The sequence below is a fragment of the Thamnophis elegans genome, chromosome Z, assembly GCF_009769535.1.
Source record: "Thamnophis elegans isolate rThaEle1 chromosome Z, rThaEle1.pri, whole genome shotgun sequence".
Classification (NCBI taxonomy): domain Eukaryota; kingdom Metazoa; phylum Chordata; class Lepidosauria; order Squamata; family Colubridae; genus Thamnophis; species Thamnophis elegans.
Window position 1 is genome coordinate 83,963,962 of NC_045558.1, and position 20,346 is coordinate 83,984,307.

General features: G+C 42.0%; 1 pseudogene; it reads right to left on the reverse strand.

Annotated features, from left to right (window-relative positions):
* Nucleotides 1–18,373: 18,373 nt before the first annotated feature.
* On the reverse strand, nt 18,374–19,291 carry LOC116520827 (annotated as a pseudogene).
* Nucleotides 19,292–20,346: the final 1,055 nt, after the last annotated feature.

The window sequence follows — 20,346 nt, forward strand, 5'->3', positions numbered from 1 at the left end:
GCTGGTTAATTCTATTTTATTTTGCAATTTAAAAGAAAAAAATACAACCCCCTGTATTTCAACTCATTAATGGAAAATATTATTATAGCTGGTTAGCATTTCTAAGGCAAAGTCTTACATTTTGAAAAATTTTGCCTTGGAGAAAGTGAGGCAGCACTAAAAAGCATTTCCTGTTTTGCAGACTATGTTGCTGCAGGGTTTTTTTTTCCTATAAACTTAAAATGTAACACTTGACTAACACTGCAATTTTGCTTACATTGGATATTTAGTTACTGATCTACCAGCCCTAGGCATAAGGTCTGAAAGAGCAATTTGTCTGATGAGCTATTATTTTCCCTGAACATGCATTCCTGAAAAATAATATTCCATGAATCTTATCAAAACTTTTTGCTTTGACCAAAAAGAGGCTTGCATTTATCACATTTAATGACATATAGAAGCAATTATATGCCAACAATTTAAAAAGGATTCTAGTCCAACATGTAGTTTGGGGATTTGGGTTAGAAAGAAGACAAACCAAATAGTACAGGAATGTGAATTATATTACTTTATTTATAAGCAGCATAGATGATACAATGATATTTTCTACTATGACTTTTTATAACACTTCCAGGTTTTTGATACATACTGTAGCAGAGTATATACAGTATGTAGTGATTAAATGATTTATAAATCATACACAAATGTCTGTGGATTCCATTATTTATGTATGATTTGATGAATGTGAACATAATCAGTACATATTACAAATGAAAAACTAGAGAGTTTATCTTTCCTGAGGAATCCAGTGGGAGGAAGACACAGGGCAGATAGCAGCATCTCCGGTCAGTGCAGGGGGCATGGCCAGCACTGTCGCATCTCGTGTACAGACACAGAGCTGCTTTCTCCTGCATGCCACACTTGTGCATGAATCATCATCAGGTTCTTGGTTCTAGGCTGTTTACACTTTTTCATCGCAATTCATGTTAGCTCGTCATTTTTCAACTGTTATGTTATGGCTCCGCAAAAGCGTATTAATTCGCCAGACAGTTTCTGTTCCATCTGTGGTGAATATACAGTGTTGAAGCAACAGCAGAATATTACAGACTTTGTGAAAAAAGTATACTTTGCATACTTTGGACTAAAAATTGGAGATCAAGATAAAGTTTGGGCGCCTCATAAAGTGTGCAAATGGTATGTTGAGGACCTCTAAAACTGGTTCAAGGGTAAGAAAAAATCTTTCTGTTATGGGATTCCTATGGTATGGCAAGAACAAAATAACCATAATGATGACTACTTTTGTTCATGTGATGTGAAAGGGTTTAATTCCAAATGGTAGCATTCCATTTCATACCCCAATCTTCACTCAGCAATTCGTCCCATCCCCCATGGCACAGATATACCAGTACTCAAGCCCCCTGCTACCTTGGAAGAGATATCTAGCTTCGATGAAGGTGAAGTCATACTTGAACCAGATGATGAATCAAGTTCTGACTTTGAAGATGATACAAGACCAAAATTGATTTTCCGGAGGAGATGAATAATTTGGTAAGAGACTTGAATATTCCCAAAGATGCCTCTGAGTTACTCGGATCAAGGTTGAAAAGCAGGAATTTATTGTTGCCAGGAGTGTTATCTTCATGGTTCAAACATCGTGAAAAAGATATCGTTCCTTACTTCACCCAGGAAGACAAGTTGGTTTATTGCATCGATGTCGAAGGTCTGATGGGTCAATTTAAAATCCAATATGATTCAGAGCAATGGCGTCTTTTTATAGATTCTTCAAAAAAAAGTCTCAAAGCAGTTTTACTCCACAACGGTTTTTACACTTCCATACTTGTAGGTCATTTGAAGGAAACCTACGAGAACTTGGAATTGCTTCTTTGTAAACTTAAATATGAAGGCTATGGTTGGCAAGTGTGTGGGGACTTGAAGGTCTTGTACATGCTGTTTGGGCAACAAGCTGGGTAAAGCAAATACCTTTCTTTACTGTGTCTATGGGACAGTCGAGACTGACAAAATCACTGGACCAAGAAGAGTTGACAGCCGAGGGTGCTAACAGTCGGTGAAAAAAATGTCCTCTGAGAAACTTTGGTACCTTCCCAAAAAGTTCTTCTACTACCTCTTCACATAAAATTGGGATTGATGAAGCAATTCGTAAAATCACTTGCAAGAGATGGAGAATGCTTCAAATACTTGGTCACCAAGTTTTCCTGCCTCTTCACATAAAATTGGGATTGATGAAGCAATTCGTAAAATCACTTGCAAGAGATGGAGAATACTTCAAATACTGGGTCACCAAGTTTCCATGCCTGTTGGAGGCAAAATTGAAGGAAGGGGTGTTCGCTGGACCAGACATTAGAAGGCTTATAGTTGATCAAGAGTTTGTCAATACCATGACGGATCCTCAAAAAGAAGGGTGGATTGTATTTAAAGAAGTCGTACAGAAAGTTTTAGGCAATAACAAAGATCCTCACTACAAAAAGATCGTCAGAAGAATGCTGAAAGGTTGCCTGATGAGTTTGAAAGTGCATTTCCTCCAGTCCCACCTTGACTGCTTTGGGAGCTGTGAGTGAGGAACAAGGTGAACAATTCCACCAAGACATTAAAGAGATGGAAAGGAGATAACAGGGAAAATGGAGCATTACAATGATGGCAGACTATTGTTGGATGTTTCAGAGAGACATTCCAGATGCTACTCACAAGCGTAAATGCACCAAGAGGAGCCTCACAAGGAAGAAGAATCGAGTTTAGTGTGTGTAGGTGAGCTCATTTCAGTTCAAAAAAAGATTTTCATGAAAATATTGTAATAAAACTTTAATTTTATAAGTCTATTTCCATTTATTTTGAGCTATTGCCTTATTTAACACAGTTACTTAAATTGTCAGGAAACGTGATATCCTATGACAAAATGGAGGTCATTTTCGGATTCAGCACACCAAAAAACATAAAGATTACATAGAGTAACCAAAACAGCTTTCAAAATTGTTTTTTTTTTTTTTTCCAGACCTGTGTTTTCAAAGATGTGGAAGATTACTGTGAATCACCCTGGCAACTGACAGGCAAGGATGTTTTATGAAAATGGTCAGAATATAATCAGCAAGTTTAATGACATAATATCTTACGTATTAAGTATTATAGATCTGGGAACAACTTGTGCTACTGAGAGAGACATTAGTGACAGGCTTAGCAGCTGCCTCATTTTATCAGCAACCTATTGCATATGCCATCTGAGCATTATATGAAATTATAAAGAGTAAAAGGGTATATTTGGCCAGATCATATATGTTCATTCATTCCATAAATCTCTTAAAATCATTATGAGAAAGTCACAGTTGAGTACTGTAAAGAGGTTTAAGTGAATGTTTTAACATTCTGAGAACATTCCTATTGTAATAGCAACTGCCATTGTTTTCCCACCACAGAGTGATACTACTAGTTAGCCCAATGCCTTGTTTTCAAATCAATATAGAATGTACTTGTCAGTTCTGCCATTTTCAGTTTGCAGGCATCGTGCCATTAAATGCAATGGGGGAGGGGGCAAAAGAACAAATGGGGAATAAATACACATGGGACAGATATGAGAAGTAGGGTAAGGTGACCAGATTTTCAGATTGGTAAAGAGGGACACCTTTGATCGGGGGGGGGGGGGGGCTTGATTAAAAATTTTAGACGGAGCAACAAAATTTTTCATACAACGCAAAAATAGTATTGTAATATTTTTTTTATTTCAACATAACTACAATTTACAAATATAAATTGTAACTGTTGCCAAACATCAAAATTTTGATCATGTGACCATGAGGATTCTGCAACGGTCGCTAAGTGTGAAAATTGTCGCTAAGTGTGAAAAATGGTCATCATTCACTTTTTTCAATGCCATTGTAACTTTGGTCACTATACCACTTTTCTTGCCACAGTTCTTAAGTGAATAACTGCAGCTGATAAGTTAGTAACATAAGTGAATCTGATTTCTCCATTTGACTTTGTCAAAAGGTCACAAAAAGCGATTACATGACCCCAGGACACTGAAACCATCATAAATATGAATCTGTTGCCAAACATCAAAATTTTGATCGTGTGACCATGAGGATGCTGCAACGGTCACTAAGTGTGAAAATGGTTGCTAAGTGTGAAAAATGGTCATCAGTCACTTTTTTCAATGCCATTGTAACTTTGGTCACTAAATGAACTGTTTGAAAGCTAAGGCTAGCTTGCATTATAATGCCTTATGCTAGCTTACATTTTCAAGAGAGAGAAGCTAAACTCCTTATTAGAATTGAAATAGAAATGAATAGAGTACAGTAGAGTACAGTAGAGTACAGTAGAGTAGAATAGTTTATTAGCCAAGTGTGATTGGACACACAAGGAATTTGTCTTTGGTGCATAGGCTCTCAGTGTACAAAAAAGAAAAAAATACATTAATCAAGAATCATAAGCAACAACACTTAGTGATAGTCATAGGTTACTAATAAGCAATCAAATTATACTAGGAAACAAATTATTGGATTTTTAAATTATTGGATTTTTTTTCAAAGAAACTCAGTATGTGCTTCCTGATTATTAAAAGTGCAAATTCAGTGTCAATGACTCCTGACTATTTAAAATATAGTCTAAGACAATTTAAAAAAAGAATTCACACAGATTAAACTATTTTAAAAAATCCTATGCACAATAAATAAAATATTATTTTAAAATACATTAAAAAATAAAAGAAAAAAACCCGGCTCACTTACCAGCAGGCAGGCACTCCAAGTCAATCCAGAATGATATAGATGTTAATATCTGCAGACCACCAAAATGTTCTCACAGACCACCAGTGGTCCACCATGGACCACTGGTTGGGGACCACTGCTTTAAAGCAAAATCTGCAGAGGGGAAGCAGGGAGACGGTTTCTAAATAGAACACCCTCTTTAAAAAAAGTAAGTTTTTTAAAAACGACTCAATGCAGCCAAGTTCATTATATGGCATCATGCAAGCCTTGTCACATCTTATTATGCCATCATTGCTAAATCTCTTTAGAAAGTCTACACGAATATAGTTTGTAAATCCTCCTGTATTGCTCCTTTCCCATGACTCTTGATGCTGGCAAGTAGACTACCCTTGTCCACAGAAGCTCAAGAGGAGAAAATTGGATAAAGCACACCTTAGTCATGCTGGATGAAAATTTAAATTTCTATTTGCCTCTTTTGGGGGGGGGAGGAGGGACGTCAAGGCTGCCCAGGAAGACCAGCAGAATAATAATTTTTAAAAAAGAGATAGACTTAATATGATAAATAGAGAAATGTGTAAAGAAATTTTAAGAATGAAGAGGGATGGATGAGTTTTTAAGAGTCTGGGGCTGCAAAATGGGGGTTATTAATCTGTGTGTGTATGCATCTGTGCGCGCCCATGTGTGTAGCCTTCATTTCTGCTCACTTCACACTGGATGCACAAAAAGAGCAGTCAAAATTGTGTGTGTGTGTGTGTGTACAATTTTTACCAGCAACAAAAGGGGAATTGCTAGTAGAGTCTTTTATTTGCAGCTGTTAAGTGAGAGATCACAAGGTAGGAAAGGGATAGATTAAAAAAATAAGAGGGGATCGTACGCCCCCACCCACCCACTCCCAACCCCATCCAACAGAAGGAGACGAGAGAAGAGCAGCAGAGAGAAGGAAATCTCCTCCATCCTCCCCGCCTCTTCCAAATTATACACACAGACACTGCCCTCCCCATCCCGCAGCCCCAATTCCAGCCGCACCAATTCAAGCTCCCAGATCTCTCTCTCTCTCTTTTCTCCACTCATCCCCCCAGCTCAACCAAACAAATGAGCAAAGGAAATACAAGAAAAGCAACTTTTTAAAATAAATAAATAAATGAAATCCAAGGGACAGGAGGAAAATCCCCCTTTCCCCTAATTCCCACTCCCCCCCCCATCCCGCCTCCCGATCCATTTGGGGTTGATTTCTTTATTTGCAATAAATCCTGGGTTCCTCCCCCTTTTTTTAAAGGAAGGAAAATGTCAGATCTCCCCTCTTCCCACCCCTCCCTCACCAAAAGAGACCAGAGAAAAGCAACTAGCTCGAAAGGAAGGGAGATATGATCGTGTTTGGAAGAGCAGGAGGGGAGGGAGGAGCCTCACCCCTCGTCGGGCGCTGCGAGCAAGCCAAGCAGAGGGAGAGAAACCACTGCCCTCTAAAGGCCACATCAGGAATGACACTTCAGAGAAATAATTATTTTTAACAGCGTCCTTTTTAAATCGGGACTTTTTGAACACGCAGCGGGACATGGGACAAATTTTGAAAAATCATGATTGTCCCGCCAAAAGCAAGACGTCTGATCACCTTATTCATAACTCACTTTACTAGATAGCTATTGTCATGTCTAAAAGCAAGATACTCTTCTCCATCTTGTCTGGAGTGCCATTTAATCCAGAGTCTGACTTCTGGACTTTATTCTGACTTAATAATGTAAAAATGCAAATACAAGGAGTTCAGGGAGCAAGTAACAGACCTTCATATTAGACCAAATCTTACTTCTGGGACAGAAACCAGCTCTCAGCTCCCTTGTGGCTCTTTGAAAAGCATCACCACACATGTTCTAACACCTGAGGAAGCAGGGGAGGGCTGCAGGTGTCCTGGTTGATCCCAAAGGGGTCTGGGAGTGGGTGTGAATTTCCCCAGACAAACCATCCCACAGCCCTCTCTATCCCTTCTGTGAAATTGCTTTCTCCAACTCACTGGTGGTCAGCAAATTCAAAAGAACCCCCATCTGAGAATTACTGCTGTAGATTGGTTGATTCAGGGAATTTCTTTAGTGTTAACTAGTAGTGTTAGCTACCATATTTTTCAGACTATAAGATGCACCAGTGTATAAGAGTCACCAAGATTTTGAAGAAGTAAGAATTTTTTTTTGTCTTCCCTGGCCCCAGGAGCACTCTGCAGGCTTCAGCAAGGCTGGGGAAAGGCAAGAATACCCCTGTTTTTCACCATAACGGGGGCATTTTCCATTCCCCCAGCCCTGCTGAAGCCTGCAGAGTGCTTCTGTGGGGTGAGGGAAGGCAAAACACCCTCGTTTTGATGAAAACTGGCCTGTTTTTCATCCATTTTTTCACAAAAATGGGATGCGGGAGCAGGGCTTCGGGAGGCAAAAATGGCTGTACTTGGTGTATAAGCTGTACCAACATTTCCACACTCTTTTAGGGGGTGGGGAAGGTGTGTCTTATACTCTGTAAGGGTTGTTATTGTGGAGGGTTTTTTCAGAGAAAAGATGTTAATTACATATGAGTTGTTTTTTCTAAACTAAAGCCTCATTATTCAGGGTAAATTGCCATATTGGCACTCCGAGATAAATACGTGGGTTTTGGGTTGCAGTTTGGGCACTCAGTCTTAAAAAGGTTCGCCATCACTGACCTAGAGCAAAATTTTCATGCAGTATTAAAAAGAATTGAAAATGAGGCTGCTGTGTATTGCTTAATGGACTGCTAAATTGGCAAAATGGATTGGCTAAATTGGTAAATTGGCCATGCCCACCCAGTCACATGACCTCCAAGGGTCACATGACTGCCAAGCCATGCCCACAAAATAAGCCACGCCCACAGAACAGGTAGTAATTTTTTTTGAAACCCACTGACTCAGTTGTGTTCCCACCCCATCGCCTAAATGATGCTAGGCTCAAACTACGAGGAGAAAAATTGTCCAACTTCAAACTGTATTCATGACTTCTAGAAAATTTGAGGAACTGTGGACATTCATAGACAAAAACCTAAGGTGAGTTTTTCAGACTATGGATGGCTGGACTTGCAGAAAACATATGACCAGGTTAGAATCAAGGAAGGATATGAGTGGAAGGTGGCATTCAATTTCTCCCTTGGGTGTTTCCAATTCTGAGTTCTCCCATTCTGACTAGAGCAGTGGTTCTCAATCTGTTGGTCGGGACCCCTTTGGGGGTCGAACGACCCTTTCACAGGGGTTGCCTAAGACCATTGGAAAATACATATTTTCAAAAAATATGGAAAACATAAAATAATTTTATGGTTGGGGGTCACCACAACATGAGGAACTGTATTAAAGGGTCGCGGCATTAGGAAGGTTGAGACCCACTGGACTAGAGGGTACGCCTGTTGTATTTATGCAGCTGATAAACAAAGTACTGCCAAACATTCCAAATAGTCAGATACTCCTAAACCTCTGTATTAAAAAGTTCTGTTCATTTTGGCAGTTTCATTGAGGACAGTTCCTTCAAACACTTGATAGACCTCTATAATATGAGGTAGTTTGTAGTTTGTAGACCTCTATAATATGAGGTAGTTGAAGTAAGGCTTGGATTTTGTTAATTTCTACTATAAATTTCAGTTCCACTAAGTAGCTAATGTGGAATCAATTCAATTCAATTTAATTTATTCATAGATGTGATCTGACTTCAACTATTTTTGGATGGCTTACTGAATAAAGAACACAATAAAATATACCTCATTAAAGATAAAATTACAAAATAACTATAAATAACCATAACACAATTGAAAAATAATTACAGAATAATTGCAATCAAGATTTCAAACCAAAGATATAAATACATCACAAGCAAAATAAAGTTAGTTTTATTATGCAGAAAACTACAGAATATTAAGGAAATCCATCTGTCTTGGACCCAAAGTTTTTCTTTTCTAAAGATAGGCAGCTGACCTTCTCTTTCATTTTTGATATGGCAATGAAACACTCAGATTATCACTAATTAGTAACAAATTGATGTGGTCTCTGTGACCTGATGCTCTCCTCAAATTAAAGATGATGCAAGGAGTTAAATTGAGGTTAATTATTTGAGTTGCTACACATTCTTTTTCAGCTGATGTTATCATTTATGTTCACTCCTTTTTTGTGTGTTCATCCAGGTTTTGGAAAGGTGGCTTGATTGGTTTAAATGCTGGGAAGGAGATAAGCAAACCTGCGTTTGAGAACCAAGAGCTGCAGTGGCACAGGACTGAGCTCTCGTCATCGTCACTCTAGCTCCTGCTGGGTGTCACCAGGGCTACAGTGATGTCACTAGTTAATCCTTTCAGTCTGAAAGTGCTTTGATGCTTCTGATTTAAGTGGAAATCCAATTGTTACACCATCTGACTATCCATACATTTAGACAATTTACATTCTATACACTTAAACTATTTCTGACATTCCAAATAGTCAGATACTCCTAAACTTCTTTTGTAAAACAATTCAATTTTTGAATAATGTATTTCCACAGATATTAGTGAAATCAAATTCTTCACATATACATATTTCTGTTCTTATTAGTAGATATAATTAACTAGAAGATAGTGAACATGGGCAATTACATGAGTAATTTATTTTACTGATGTTAAACACACTTTATGGAAAACAAATTATTACTCAGATCTATATGGTCACCAAATTAGAAAGACTCAAGTATGATGTCATGATAATTATATTTATAAGACGCATAGGCTTGTATTTTTACAAATATATTAGTGGCAAGCCAAGCACAAAATGCCAGCATTTCCTTTTGTTTTCCTAGTTCACAAAGGACATGAAATGTAAATGAATAGTTGAAACTGGATATTAGGAGGCTTAACATATTTAAGGAGATTGAACATGTATAATGCTAAAATCTAAATACTTTGGATAGAAACTTCTACATTTCCTCTCTTTCGCTCCTACTACATTTCCTCAAGTACAAAAATACAACTACAATTTTAGCAGCACTTTCCACAGTGTACATTTTCAGTTTGGTTATTTATCTTAAATCCCGTTTTAGTATTGAATAAGCATAGTAAATCAATTTTAGATCCTGAAAAAACATTATCTATACAAAATATGGCACAAAGATCCCATCCATTAGCAACTTTGTAATAACTCCCATTTCATTGTCAAAAATATAATAAGCAACTATGTTTCCCCCTGCAGGCTGGATTAAATTGGAATAATCCATGCATAAATTTCTCAGACAGAAACCAGGATTAACTCAACATTGGATAAATTAAGCATCTTTTGAGTTCCAAATACATTTACAAAGGAAAGATCACAATAAATAAAAAAGCCTTTCCAAAACTTTCTAGAGTGTCATATATGGTGAAAAACAATTGTTCTTCTGAAATATTGTATTTACCATTCTCAATAGAGCTGGAGATAGCATCCACTTATGGGTTAACCCTGTCCGTTCTCCGATTGGACCGAGTCTGATTAATAATTAATTAGCCACCTATATAACCCATCTCTGTGAGTGACTGCACCCAGCTTTTCGACTCAGTCCACTCTGGACAGTCGTGTTATCCAGTACTGATTGAATCCTTCTTTAGTGAACTTGTTTAAAGTGAGTAATCACGGGACGAAGAGTGAGCTGGAGATCAGTGACCAGGAGAGCCTTAGGCTATTGGAGAGAGGCTCATTGAGGTTTCTACCAGCCTCGAGCTGCAGGTCAGGCCAACCTGACATGGAAGGAAGCAGTCAGGGAGGTTTGCTGACAGTGGCTGGAGGCCCCGATCTCCTGGACTTGCCTGCCTCATCCCAAAGTGGCAGTGCAAATAAGCTACATGATAAGGGCTCTAAGGACTCTAAATCCTCCAGCAAGGGCTCCAAGTCTAAGAAGGCTTCCAAATCAGCAGACAAGGAGGCCAACCCCTAGACCAAGGCTGGGCCTCATTCCTATTACCCCACTACCATCTCAGACCACAGCCCTCCCTCACAGTTGGATTCTGGGCCTGGTCCATTTAGTCCAATGCTATCTATTAATATCTCAGGATCTGGGGGCAATCTGTGCTGCCACCCCGTATGGAACCTCGCCTACCTAACAGGCATGTGGAAGCCACATTTACGCCCATGGCTGCGGGCCTCTGTTACGAGTACCCAGCCCCAGCCATACATCTGGACTACCAGTCCTTCATTGCAGAGGCCATTAAACGGGATTGCGGCTGGGTTGCAGCAACGTGCACAACCACCACCTCCACCAGCTACCCAGGTTCACACACACAATGACCTTGAGCCCAACCTGGGGGCGGACCAATCACCTCAGCACCCAGAGCGCAGTCTTTCTCCAGCCTTGGAAGAGTGGGAGATCAGGGAGGACGGCTTATCTGAGGAAGATTGGGATAGCTCAGACAAGCCAATAGTCTTGGGTTTCTTTCCACCGACCCTGTTCAAGCCTTTGCTAACCAAGGCAATTGCTGCAGCCGATATGGGGGACAGGTGGAGGCTCCCTCAACTCTGGAGCCACCAAATCAGCCAACACAAGAAAGCCGACCAAACCCTTCAGCCGGGCCACCAAGTGGCCATTTGGGTGGTCCAGGATTCAGTGGCAGCTTCCTTTTTTCTCATTCTAGCTTGAGCTGGTTGTAGCAGCTACAGGGGAGAATCCTGGCCAGGGATTCCAGAGCACACCAGGACCTGAACAACATCATAGCTGCGGTGAAGTTTTTGGCTGATGCCACCCTGAGTGCCACCAGATTTGCATCATGGGCCATGGCGTCCTCCGTGGCCTCCCGTAGACTCCTATGGCTGCGCCCATGGCAGACAGCTCTCTGGCACAAGTGGCGTCTGATCTCGGAGCCATAGAAAAGGGGAGACCCATTCGGGGATTCCTTCACGCCTCTCCTAGTAGAGGGAAAAGATAAGCATAAGGTCTTGCCCACTAATTACAAGAAGGGGCTGTATCGCCCAGGGCCATATCCCAGGCGGCAGGGGGCTAGACAACTAGATTACGGGGGATCCTTTAGGAACCAGGATTATAGCCCATCCACCTTTAGGCAGCAGGGTAACTTTGGGCAACACCAGAGACAGCAACTGTACCGCCAACAGTGGGGCAATCAGTCCAAGTGGCCCTTTCAGGGCAGGGGGAACCGATTCTACCGTAGGCCCTAAGACACCTGGTGTTTGATTCCCCATTGGCTGCTGGTTAATTCATTTCACGGAAGTGTGGGAAGCCACCACTTCTGACAGTTGGGTCATCACTATAGTTAAGACGGGTTTGGCCTTGAGTTCCTTTTGTTCCCTCCAGGTTTTTTCATTAGGTCTCCAGTCTCGGGGAATAGGCAACTGCAGTTCTTAACGAGCTTGGCCATACGTCATCTTCTAGACATTGAAGCCATCCAACTGGTGCCAGACAACCAGTGTTTTCAGGGTTTCTATTCTGTGTTGTTTGTTATCCCCAAGCCCTTGGGAGGTTGGAGGGCTATTTTCGATTTGAAGCTTCTTAATAAATACTTGATATACTGATGTTTTAAAATGCACTCCTTGCAGTCAATATTGGAAGGAGTAAGGCAGGGTGACTACCTCACCTCTATCGACTTGACAGAGGCATATTGCATATATCTATATGCCCGCACCACCGTTGTTTCCTCCATTTTTGCTACAATAACTGCCATTATCAATACAAGGCCTTGCCCTTTAGCCTCTCATCTGCCCCTCGGGCTTTCACTAAGATGTTCGCCACCCTGACAGCTCATTTGAGGACAGTGCCCATCAGGATTATATCCTATTTAGATGAAATCTTTATATTGTCACGCTCTCGAGATAGAGCCGTGGTGGACCTCAACACCACCATGCCCTCCAGTCCCATGGGTTTTCCATCAACAAGACCAAGAGTCACCTTGTACCTACCACCCCCATTTTACACCTGGGGGCCTGGATCGACATGGAAGGTGTTCCTTTCTGAGGAGAGACAGGACAGCCTCCAACAGTTAATCTCCCAGGTGGAGAAGGAGAGGAAGGTTTCACTAGCTACCTTGTCTAAGTTGCTGGGGAAGATGGTTTTGGCCATCGCAATTGTCCCTTGGGCCAGACTACACACCAGGGAATTGCAATGGCTCCTACTGCCCTTCCAGAAGGCACGGAGGAACACTTCCCTGGCTAGAGTTACCTTGCCTAGCGAGATATGCTGCTCCTTACATTGGTGGAAGTCTCCTGCAATTAATAGAGGGTGTCATTTCAGGGTGGAGGACAGGATCACGATTACAACTGATGTGAGTCGCACGGGTTGGGGCACCCACATTGATGCACATTTGGCTCAGGGCAAGTGGTCAGAGGAGGAGAGTGCCTTGAGTATTAATCTCTGCAAACTTAGGGCCATCTGTCTTGGCCTCCTCCACTTCGTAGACATGGTCAAGGGGACCCATGTGCGGATTCTGACAGATAACATTACAGCCAAGGCCCATGTCAACTGGCAGGGGGGCACCCGGTCAAGACAGCTGATGGGGGAGGCGGAAGTGCTGGGTCACTGGGCAGAGGTTCACCTCCTATCCCTCATCGCTGAACACATTTCAGGGATTGACAATGTGAGGGCAGACTGGCTTAGCCACTCTACCCTGGATCAGGTGGAGTGGAGATTACATCCTTCTCTCTTCCAGGCGATTACACGAAGGTTCGGGGTTCCGGTCATGGATCTCTTTACCTCTCCAGCCAATGTCCATCTACCATGGTTCCTCACGAGGTTCCCCGCAACAGGGGCAGAAGGAACAGACGCCCTCCACTGGCCCTGGACTCAGGGACTGCTATACGTCTTCCCTCCACTTCCACTATTACCCAGGATCGTACCCAGGATCATTGCATCCAGGGCGGAGATCATACTAATTGCCCCGCATTGGCCACGTCGGCCATGGTTTGCGGATCTTCAGACATTGTCCATGGAGAGGCCCTGGAGGATCCCGCCAGACCAAGCATCCCTCAGCCAGGGGTTGCTGGAGCACCTGGACCTCCAGTGGCTCCAGATAACTGCCTGGCGCTTGAACGGGAAGGTCTGATATTGGACAGGTTCTCCGCTAGGGTCATAGATACTATATAGGCATTCAGGCGACACTCCACAGATCGTATTTATAACCCTACTTGGCGGGTGTTTTGTGAATGGTGTTCTAATAGGATAATGCCAGTTTCAGCCTTGGTTCCCCAAGTCCTGGAGTTCCCCCAGGATGGGCTGGAAAAGGGATTATCACCCAATACCCTTAGGCGACAGGTAGCGGCCTTGTCTACTATGTTGTCCTGGAGAGGGGGCCAATCGTTATCTCAACACACGGCGGTTAGGAGATTTTTGAAAGAGGCTTCTAATTTAAGGCCACCTATAGTACACAGATATCCCACATGGGACTTGTCTAAGGTCCTCACGTCCCTCACAAAAACCCCGTTTGAGCCCATAGATTCTATTCCTCTACAATTTCTTTCCCTGAAAGTTGCATTCTTAGTTGCCATCACATCTGCATGGAGGATATCAGAACTCCAGGCACTATCCATTGGGGAGGGTCTGTGCACCTTTTATGAAGATAGGGTGGTCCTCAGGCTTGACCCTCCTTCTGCCTCAAGGTCAATTCGTGGTTCCATCGGGCACAAGAAATTGTATTACCTGATTTTTGTCCCTCACCTTCAAGACCCTTAGAGGAGCAGTGGCACATGCTAGATGTCCGGTGGGCCCTTCAAACCTATCTCCAGAGGACATCAGAGAACTATTGCCTTGACTCAATTTCTAGACCACTCTACTTGGATAAGAATCTGCTGCACTCACCCGCTCTCTGTGGTTTCCCTAGCTGCACTCTCTCATCAGTAGTGGGATTCAAAATATTTTACTAATGGTTCTGTGGGCGTGTCTTGGTGGTCATGGCTTAGTGGCCATGGCTTGGTGGCCATGGCTTGGTGGGTGTGGCAGGGGAAGGATACGGAAAAATCTCCATTTTCTCCCCACTCCAGGGGAAGGCTACTGCAGAATCTCCATTTCCTCCCAATCAGCTGGGACTTGGGAGGCAGAGAATAGATAGGGTTGGGACCAGTCAGAGGTGGTATTTACCGGTTCACTGAACTACTCAAAATTTCCGCTACTGGTTCTCCAGAACTGGTCAGAACCTGCTGAATACCACCTCTGCCTCTCATATGATTCAAAATTGCTATACATTTCTGGGGGAATTAAAGAGGGTGGTTTTTTTTTGCTAATTTTGCTAAAGAGAACTATGAGACTTATACTTGAAAAGAATCTTTTGATATTTGGGAACTGTCAAAAAGCCAACACAACTAAATCACTGTGACTTTTTTTTCAAAAATCTATTCATAAAAGAATGTCTTACAAACTTTTATGTACTGATAAGAAAATTTCTGAAAGCATGTACTCATCTCCAGTAAAGTTGATTATGGCTTTAGCAGAAATGTGAAGGAATAATTAATTCAGATATACTTTTTTAAAAAATTATATTCAGTTGCTATTTACAAAAGCACAGATGGTTTAGATATTATACAATGATATTCATTAAAGGTGTAGATGTAACTGAAAAGCAACTGAAAAAATGGCTTAATTTCAGTGAAAAGTACCAAAATGGCTTTTGACATATTCTAAGATTGAAGAAAAGCATTGAAAAGAACTATATTAGAAGAAACTCTTTTGACTATAGCAGGTACACCATTCATATATTCTGAAATTTTTAATGTAAATAGATTATTTAAGAAAAATGCACAAAATATGCTACCAATTAGTTTCAGTGTGACACACTTTGCATCAAGAACACTTATATAGAAAAAATGAAAAATGAAGGAAGTTATGAATGTAATAATAATATAAAAATTTACGATGGTTAAATCATAGATTATTCTGTTCTTTTCTAGGAAGTATGGACAATGAGTACGGCAAATTTCTATATCACACTGTGATTACTTGGCTAAATTAGAAAAATATCTTGAAATATCATTTTGCTCTTGTAGAAGAGATTTATAAATGAAAAATAAGAAAATTCTCTTGCTGCTGATTATGCTTTTATCTGCAGTCTTCTTTTTCTAAACGATATAAGTGATACTTTGAATGCATTAAATGTAAAACTTCAGGTGAAAAATGGATGACAACAGAAATGTCTAATACTGTAAAGCAGTGGTGAGATTCCAAATATTTTCCTACCAGTTCTATGTGAGTGTGCTTCGCATGCGCACTCGTGCTTTGTGTCCATGCCAAGGGCAGGGAACAGACAATAAATATAGTAAAAATTAAACAGACTTCTGCAATTCTATTGTATTGTTATAAGGAATAATAATATAACCCTCAAAACCAGTCAAAGTGCATTTCTGTTCCTTCTGTTCTGTTCCTTTTACTATTAAAGAAAATGAAAGTGAGAGGAGACATTGATGAGGCTTACAGGGTGCATACTGATTATGCCAGAAGACATGGACTCCTGAGGGAAGTGCATGTAAGATTTGCTAAAAAAATAACGAGAGATGAAGTGTACAAAAAAAAAAAAAAAAAAAAAAACCCAGAGAAGAGACAATTACTCTACAGGGAAAAGAGTTGATCACGCTCAAACAGATTCCATGAAGAATCCGGGAACAACGTAGGCAGTACCAATTCTTAACAAACCAATTAAATAAAAACAGAATAATGTACAGATGGTTGGTACCAGAAGGGGTTCTAGTATCTTGGCAAGGAAAAAGATATAAGATAGAAAATACAGAAGATGCACAGAAATTCTATGATGAATTCCGCAAGAGAGAAATAGAAAAAGGAAACAAGGAGAAATTGGAAAGTGGAGGTCAAGAGGAAGAAACAAAAGAACACAACAAAAGAAATAGGAGGGAAGAACAGAGGCATGAAAGAGAGAGAGCAGAGAAGGAATGCGCGAAAGGGAAAAGTCAGATATAAACCAGAAGCAAAAAGAACAACCCCAGTTAAAGATGATCAAGAAATAACAATTATCTCTATAAATTTGAATGGATTGAATGTTGGTATATAGACTATAGAACGAAAAAGGAAAAAAAAGAAATGGTATGACATTATATGGGTTTGTGGAAATACCATCTCCAAGAAATCATAAACTGAGATTTCAAAGAGACACCAGTAACAATAGAAAAAGAAAGGGAGGGAAGAAGGAAGGGAAAGGAGAGGAGGATGGAAAGGAGAGAAAGAGAAGGAGAGACAGTAGGGAAGGAAGAGGAAGAGTGGAGTAGAGGTAAGGGAAGAAGAAAGAGATAAGGAAAGGTGGGTAGAAGGGAGAATAAGAGAAAGAGAGGAGGGAGGAAGGGAGAAAAAAGAGAAGGAGGGAGAGTAGGAGGGGGAAGAGAGAGGGTAAGAGTAGGAGAGAGGTAAGGGAAGAAAGAAGGGGAAGAAGAGGAGGTAGGAAGGAAGTAGAGAAGGAAGGGAGAGAGAAAAGAAGAAAAAGAAAATAAGGTGGTGTCATAATAGAGGCTTAGGATGGTAATCAATACAATCGAAACTGTACTCTATAATTTCTTAAATGGAATAACAATAGTATAAGATGGGCAAAGAAAAAGAATAACCATGTTTACCTGGAATTGTATGTATGTATATATAGCACATTAGAGATAAACAATATTTGGTTATAAATAGCTAATTATAGAAAGGGAAAATACTAATTGCAAAGAAACCGATATGGAACTGCCCTATGATTTTTGATGGAACTTTTGGTTCCTATGTTGTCCTAAGTCATGTGTTTGTTGTTGATGTGTTTATGTGTGTAAAACTTAAAACTTAAGTTGGCAGAAGCCAAAAAACTTAAAAAAAAGAAAACAGAATTAATTTGAGTTTTATTCAAGCATCCCTTCATTTCCAAGACTGAGTTATCATTTATTTAACTATTTCTGCATTTCTTCTCAATGTTATCTTCATACTCCTCTGTAACCTCATCATTCTGAGTCCCTTAAATAAAATTGAACCAAAATCTTTGAAAGGGTTTACAGATATCATTCCTAATTTATAGAAAGTGTTTGGTTTTCAAAGATTTTAAGGCAGTTGAAGTATATTATAACTGAAAAAACCAAGCAGGTCCTTTAAAACACTGTAACCTTTATTCAGTAGCTGAAGGAGTGTAACAAAACTCGCAACAATGTATTAAATGAAAGCCGGCTAGGCGGCTGCAGGAACAGCTGAAACAATATAGCAATCAGCAAGGATGTTGCTCTAACAAGACAGTTAACTGTTTAAACGGCTTGCCTTTTATACTGCAAGCACCTGGCTCGTGTTACAGCTCGCGCGGATGACAGCTCGGCAACTGACAGGCGCGTCTGATTGGCTAAGACGCGCCTGGCTGCTTCCGAGCTGTCATTCGTAACAGCGAGGACTTTCTTCAATACACAACACTTCTTCCCCCCCAGCTGTGCGCAAGCACGCGTAGTCTTTTAAATAAGCAGGGGAACGATGGATTCGCTCAGACCGCCTTAATTCTATTGCAGGCGGATCCTGGCAACGATGTCCTTGTGGTAATTGTGGAGGAATTGCATAACTAAAAGGTGAAGTGTGTGGATGAGACATGGTGGCAGATGATGCTGGAGGGGCATGAGGCTGGTAGTCTGCCTCTGAGGGGTTTGGGCTATGTATATAAGGATCTGGAACCCTTGGAATGGGAGGAGCATTTACACCGGCTAGATTTTGTTGAACTTGCAGTTGAAACCCTTGAACATCCGCTTGAGAAGCTACGGCTGCTGTCTTCCGTTTCCTCAATTGATCCAGGTGTCTTCGCCATGAGGATCCATCGGATAAGTCAACCCTATAGGAAACGGGTCCTGTTATTTGTGATATAACTGCTGGAACCCATCTCAAGTCCCCTCCATAATTTCTAGCCCAAACTAGATCCCCCAGTTGGAAAGAACGGGATGGGGTTGGAGGCCCCAGGTTCCCAGACTGAATTCCTGAATAGACGGGATGCAATCTATCCAGGGTGGTCCGCAGGCGCCTGCCCATCAACATCTCCGCGGGGCTCTTCTGTGTCAGAGGGCAAGGTGTGGAATGCTGTGCCAATAAGTAAGCATCCACCCTAGCCTGCCAGTCACCACGGTTTAGCCGGCCCAAAGCCTCCTTGGCCGATCTAACCGCCCTTTCCGCTCGGCCATTGCTTGCCGGGTGGTAAGGGGCAACCAGTGCATGTCGTACCCCTAGTTCGGCCAGGAAAGTTTGAAAAGTTGTGGCTGTAAATTGCGGGCCGTTGTCAGACACCACTGTGTCTGGCAACCCATGGGTTGCGAACAACCGTCGCAAAGCTCACACCGTGCTGTCAGATGTGGTGGAGTGCATTAGCAATACTTCCACCCATCGAGAGTACGCATCCACAACTATAAGGAAAACCTGCCCATGGAATGGACCAGCGAAATCAATATGTAACCTAGACCAAGGCCCTCAAGGCATCTCCCATTCCCGGGAGGGAGAGGAAGGAGGAGAAGGCCGGGACTGTTGGCATGTCTCACATTTGGCAACCCAGGCTTCAATGTCGGCATCTAACCCTGGCCACCAAACAAAACTGCGAGCAAGAGCTTTCATTCTACTGACCCCAGGATGACTTTCATGAAGGCGTTGCAAAATCTGTTGTTGCAGGACCGTTGGGATGACCACACGGTCGCCCCACAACAGGCAGCCGGAATGAATTGAAAGCTCTGCTTGTCTGTTTTTAAAATGTTTGAATTGAGGTGGTAATGTACCAGAAGGCCAACCTCTCAGGACCCAATTAAGAAGTTTTGCCAAAGTAGGGTCAGACCGAGAGTGGGCTGCTATGTCTGTAGCAGACAAAGGCAATTCTAGCTCTGCAATTGCCAAAACTGAAAGGCAAGGAACTGGTTTAACTTCCTTCAATGGAAGTGGGCAGCGACTCAGGGCATCTGCATGCCCTATCTGCTTGCCCGGACGGTATCGTAAGGCGTAGGAGTACGCCGCTAAGAATTCCGTCCATCGTGTCATTCTTGGGGATAGAATAGGAGGGGTCGGCTTATCACCTGCCAAAAGCCCAAGGAGTGGCTTATGGTCTGTAAACAAGGTGAAATGCCGCCCGTATAAGTAATCGTGGAATTTTTTAATTCCTGACACTGCAGCTAGAGCCTCCTTGTCAATTTGGCTGTAATTCCTTTCTGCTGATGACAGTGTCCGGGAGTAAAAAGCTATGGGAGCTTCTGAACCATTGGGCAGGACATGGCTCAGAACGGCTCCCAAACCCACGGGCGAGGCATCACATGCTAGAGTCAGAGGCATCTTGTCACTGTATTGGACTAAGACTGCATCTGACGTCAGCAGGGATTTGACAGCTGCGAACGCTTGTGCTTCGCGGCTGCTCCATTGCCAAGGCGCTGATCGGTCCAGCAACCGATGCAGGGGCTCGGCCAGTGATGCCTTGTGTGGAATGAAAGGTGCATAAAAATTTAAAAGCCCCAGGAACGATTGTAGCTGCGCCTTGGAAGTTGGAGCAGGTGCGTCCCTGATAGCTGCCAATTTTGAAGGGGTAGGGTGAATTCCCTGGGCGTCAATTGTGAAGCCCAGAAATTCCACTTGGGGAACAGCAAAGAAACACTTGCTGCGTTTCAATTTAAGTCCCGCGCCCCTGAAACGGTCGAGGACTTTCCTTAGAACTTTGATGAGGTCTGATCGGCTGTTTGCAGCGATCAGGACGTCATCAAAATATGGTACCACTCCTGGAAGCCCATGGA